A 5,692-nucleotide genomic window follows, 5' to 3' on the forward strand; every position below is an offset into this window, starting at 1 on the left:
TCTCTCTCTCTCTCTCTCTCTTGAGTGCTTACAGTGCAGCAGACAGTAGTTTAAAAAGCATTCTTGTGTAACATTTCCGTGAAATTACATTGTGTCTGTGGATGCAACTCTGTAGACTATAGCAAGTCTAAACTAGTAAATGACTGTTGGACTACCCACTGTCCTTTAGACAACATAGTGTTCCCTTGTCTAGAAACAGCAAGAACATTATGAGAATAAATCTCCTTGCTGATGGTAAGAAAAGTTACTAATCAGTTTACTAATGTGTGTGCATAAAAGTCAGGTGAAGGTCAGCTGTTAGAAGCCTGCCGATGGGACACAGAGAGATGGCTCAGTGGTTTAGAACATAAAATGCTTTTGCAAGAAGAGTTGAATTCCCAGCACCCACATGGGGCAAGTCCCAACTGCCTGTAATTCAAGCTCAAGATGATATGGTGCCCTCTTCTGGCCTCTGAAAGGACTGAAGAAACATACACATGCATAAAGGCCCCTAAATGCACACACACACACACACACACACACACACACACACACACACAGAGGTATGCTTGAACCTTGTTGAAAATCAAGATGTTTCTGTTAGTGATGACAGTTTTTGTTTTGTTTTGTTTGTTTGTTTGCTTTTTGTTTTCTTGGTTTGTTGTTTGTCTTTTGCTTTAGTGAGAGCAGTTGGATGAATTAACTGCTCCTCCCCTTGTTTTTATTTATTTATTTTCAAGACACCTTGTTTTTATTTATTTATTTTCTTTCTATAATGTGTCTTTCTTTAGCTGTCCTGGAACTTGCTATCTAGATAGACCAGGCTGGCCTCAGAATCACATGATGTTGTCTCCCAAATGGTGAGCACCACCACACCAAGCCACACTTTATTTTTAAACCCAGACTTGCTCCTTTTCTTTCTGTAGGGTGTTTTTGTTTGGTTTGGTTTGGTTTGGGTTTTTTTTTGGGGGGGGGCAGGATAGTGGAAAATGCATACTTGTAGCAAAACACAGATTAATTGAGGGTCTTCTGCATGCTGGGTAGATTCTCACAACAGTCATCTCTTTTTTCTCTAATGTAATGAATACAACATTTACCACAAGAGCAGATTTGAAGTATGTGGCATCAAATATTCACCCATGTTTTCCCCATAGCTACGTTAAAAGGCTCAGTCAAAGACTGTATAACTCAAAAAGGGTGAACTAACAGAATCCTGCTAAGACCCACCCGACCTCGAGCTCTTCGAGTACATAACGTGTGTTGATATCTGCCAGAGTCGGCCACTGAAGTCCATTCATATGACAAACCAGTTTCCATACCTGGGCCAGGTGCAGTGCACTGTGGCAAGTGACAGTCCTTAAGCAGATGTGACATTCCCATTTGTCTTTCCAGCTCTCCCCTAGGCCAGAGCTGCACATGCTCCCAAGGTCCAAGGATGAAACCTATGTGCCCAGCAGTCACCAGAGGTCTTAGGATGTGCATTTCTTCAAATCCGCCTTTCCAAACTTGTCTGGCTGGAGAGACAATTCACTCTAACTCCATCCTCAGTCAAACGTGCCTGGGTAGGTCAATGAATTCTACTGATGAGGCGGGACATAGTTCTTTGTAGACAGTAAGGAAACAAGAGACTATCTTGAAAATTGCAAGTTGCTTAGTGGCCACCCCAGGATTAGCATGGGACAGAGTAAAAGTCACTGCAGAGAAGACCAAGAGGTCATCGGTGAAGGTGAAAGCTCAATTGCAGCACAGGTCCCAGGAAGTTGGAGATGTTGGGATGGTCAGATGACTGCCAAGGGTGTCATCACCGACTTTCCTCAGTGGTGGACCTGAAAGTGTAAGATAAAGTAAGCGCTTTCCTTCCAAGTTACTTTGGGTTGTGGTGGTTAACCCAGAAACTGAACCAGAACACACAGGAAGGTCTGAGATACCAGGGAAGATAGACAAAAGGCCTTGTAGATGGGATAATGTAAACAAACTAGACAGAGACTACAGAGCTCCTGGCCAGAGACGGCAGGGCAGCTGTTTGCCTACCCCGGAGCCCCTGAGTGCAAGGCTTTCATGTACCCTCTCCTCAATATAGCTAATTATAATAGACCAGGTTGGCGGTGAGGATGGCTTCTAGTGAACTAGTAGCACTGTCGCTACTTGGTGGCTGGGAGAGCAAGAAAAGCTTAGCAGAGTCAGCTGTAACCAGAATACCTGCAAGCTAGACGGCAGCCGTAGGCAGCAACTAGTAATGTCTAGCTAATAGTCAAGGTCAAGACTAACGGAAACCAGAGTCAAGGATGAAGAGGGAGGCTCCACCCACTCTAACTGGGTCACTGCACACAAATAGCGTAAGATTATCTACCTGGTTGAACCAGGGGGCTTGATGCCTTCGGTGTGCAGGTCTTCCCATGGCTCAGCCCATGATACTTCAGAGAAATGGTTTATCTCAACAGATATTATCCCAGCCTTTGTCCAGTTGTTGCCCCATTCCTATAAAACCCTACACCATGGAGGTCTAATGGATGTTTCCTCACTGAGGACATTCTCTCAATTCTCTGAACGTTTTCTTACTGTTGCTTAGTTTCTTACTTTTCTTTGGTAGGAGAATTAGGACGTCCTAATTCTCAACAGAGCTCCGTTTCAGCTTTGCTTACCCCCACCCCCAAAAAATCTACAGTCCGTAATTAGTTTTGTTTTTGTTTGTTGTTGTTGTTTTGCGTGAAACACACTTTCACAGACTGTATGGGTTATAGCCCTTCTGGGCCAATGCTTTTGGAACGGCTCAATCCAAGTCACCCCCTAAGGGTTTTGGAGTAAGAATGTAGTGGAAAATGCATACTTGTAGCAAAACACAGTGTTTTCAAGTTACTTTTCTTTGTTTTTTTTTTCTTTTTATTAATATTTCCCGGGGGAAATCTAGTAAATTGATAGGGGAAAACCTACTGAGGTCTATGTATTTATCATCAGTCAGTTATCTCCGAAAGGGTAATAAATCCACTGATTTTCATGAAGGGAACTGAGCGATGGATATATGAGGTGAAGTCAGGGAGAAATGGCTGCTGAGAAATATGCAGTACATAATGACGACCCAGAAATGAGTAAACGATCTTCATAGACACCCAGATAAATTATTTAGATATTTAGATAAATCTAGATTAAAAAATCAAATATGTAAATCTGATAAGCCTAATCTAATACATAAGTCTAAAAATCTACATAAATATAAATAAGTTAAATACCTAAGTGAAATTCTTTTTTTTTTTTAAAGATTTATTTATTTTATGTGAGTATCTTGTCGCTCTCTTCGGACACTCACCAGAAGAGGGCACTGAATCCCATTACAGATGGTTGTGAGCCACCATGTGGTTGCTGGGAACTGAACTCAGGACCTCTGGAAGAGCAGTCAGTTCTCTTAACCATCGAGCCATCTGTCCAGCCCCTACGTGAGATTCTTAAGGAGCTTGCTTCCAATTAAGAGTGCATCCACTCAGTCCTTTAGGGGGAAATATCATTGTACCGTCTGGAGCCAAATGGAGGCTACTATATGGTGACATGTTATAGATGCTTTCACACTCTATTCCTGGCTTGTGATCTTCATCAGATTTATCTTGGAAATAAAAGTATTAGAACATTACAAATGAAAACAACAAAACAAACAAACAAACAAACAAACAAACAAAAAAAACCAAACACAACTCCTCCCCCAAATTCCACAGCTTCCAAAGAGAGTCCTATAGCACAATCAAGATGTAAAATCATGTCACCATTTTCTTAAAAAAAAGGGGGGGGGCCCTGTTTAGCTTTCTGTAGTTTTCAATAGTTTTTAAAAAAAGACTTCTAATCTCATAGCTAAGTTTTACTTGCAGTTGTAGATTTCTGCTGACATAAAAATGATATAAATTGTTCAAATAAAAATTTCTACATTCATTTTCATTTCGTTTTAAAACATGTTTTTAGCTGAAACAGAATTGTACCATTTTTCCCTTTGCCTTCCCTTCAATGCCCCCATCCAGACCCTCCCTACCCCAGAGCCGATAACTTCCTTTTCTTTGCTTATTATTGTTACATACATATATTCTTCCATGGAAATACATGGAGAAAGGAGAATTAGCCTCTCCCAGAGAATAGCCCACCTATTGGTTGTCAAACCCAAAGTGATCAGCACTGAAACCGTGTGTGTGTGTGTGTGTGTGTGTGTGTGTGTGTGTGTGTGTGTAACAAAAATCAACTCAGCAGGTTAGATTTTCAATATTTAAACACTTTGCATCTTTTTTTTTCCCTTTCTACTTGAATTATTCTACCCAGAGTCTAGCCACCTGACTTCAGGTGATAACGTCTTTTGTTTTATTGCAGCTGGACAAACAGGAGAGTTAAGTCTGCTAATAAAATAGAGCAAGAGATACAACTGTGAGGAAACTAAGAGGCTTGGAGTTTGCCCTCAGTTTAAAGAGATTACCTGGTAATGTATTCATAAGATATGTAGCACTTGGAATACTCTAATGGTCATATTATAAATAACATACTTCAAATTTCTATTAGTTTTTTGAGGCAGGGTCTTAGACCATAGCTCAGATTGTCTGGCATTTACCATGTTGCCCAGGCTGGCCTCAAATTCATAGAAACCCTGCTGGCTCGGCCTCCCTAGTACTGGGGTAATGGACACAAGCCACCATCACTCTTATGGAAAATACTATGTGTATGTTTTTAATTGTACATGTATTTATGTACAGATGTGTGTGTGTATGTGCATGTGATGTCATGCCTGTGGAAGTCACATGACAGTGTTGAGTCTTAGTCCTCATCTTTCACCTTCTTTGGCACAAGGTCTCTCTTTTTGTTGTTGCTGGCTGCCGTGTGCTCTAGGCCCATGAGCTACCTGGGGGGAAGGGGCAAGGATTCTCTTCTCTTTGCCCCTCATCTTGCCATAGGAATGCTGGGATTGCAGACACATGCTGGTCCCTTCCACCTTTTGTGTTTTTAGGGATTTGAACTCAGGTCCTCGTGCTTGTGTGATAAACGCTTTACTCACTGAGTTCACATCCTCACCTCCAACTGCAGTACCTTTCTTCTTTAGCAGTATAGTGTTTTATTCTTTGGGGATTTCATCCATGTGTACGCTGATCTTACTCCCCACTCCTCCTCTAGGACCCATCCCTTCATTTTCCAACCCCCGCAAACTTCATGTCCTGCTTTTTGTTTGTTTGTTTGCTTTTTAAATAACTCACCAAGTTCAATTTATGTTCATATACTCATCAGTATGGGGCTATCCACTGGAGCTTGGTTAGGCTACCAGGGACCACACCCTTAAAGAAAGCTGACTTTCCTTCCCCTAAGAGCCATGAATCACCTGTCTGCTGGGATGTTGACTGACTTGATCTTGTATGTGTAACCACATGTGCACAAGACACTGTCTCACTGAGGTCTTCCCTGCCCTCTGGGCTATTCTTTTCATCCTTCTCCTGTGAGGGCCCTGAGCCTTGGGGAGAGAGAGTACGGTAGAGATGTACTATTCATGGTTGAGCATGCCACAGGCACTTACTGTCTGAACTTTGACCTCCTATGAGTTTCTGTGTAAGCCTTCCCAGAAATCTCTGAAAAAAAAAAAATCCCTAGGAAGCTTCCAGAATAAATTGTTTTTCCCCTAAAAGAAAGGCCAAGAAGCAACAGTTTTCTCCTTTTCTGAAAGAGGCTCTCTGGTATGTTCTACATTGTGTCATTTGAAGGG

At 41.8% G+C, this 5,692-nt stretch overlaps 1 long non-coding RNA gene across 1 annotated transcript; it reads left to right on the forward strand.

The window, feature by feature from the left end:
• The first annotated feature begins 778 nt into the window (after positions 1-778).
• On the forward strand, positions 779-4,420 carry Gm40143. Its single transcript, XR_867619.1, has 3 exons — positions 779-839; positions 1,372-1,541; positions 4,321-4,420. It is a non-coding gene; the product is annotated as a predicted gene, 40143 (long non-coding RNA).
• The last annotated feature ends 1,272 nt before the right edge of the window (positions 4,421-5,692 follow it).

Source organism: Mus musculus, chromosome 3 (genome assembly GCF_000001635.26).
Source record: "Mus musculus strain C57BL/6J chromosome 3, GRCm38.p6 C57BL/6J".
NCBI lineage: Eukaryota > Metazoa > Chordata > Mammalia > Rodentia > Muridae > Mus > Mus musculus.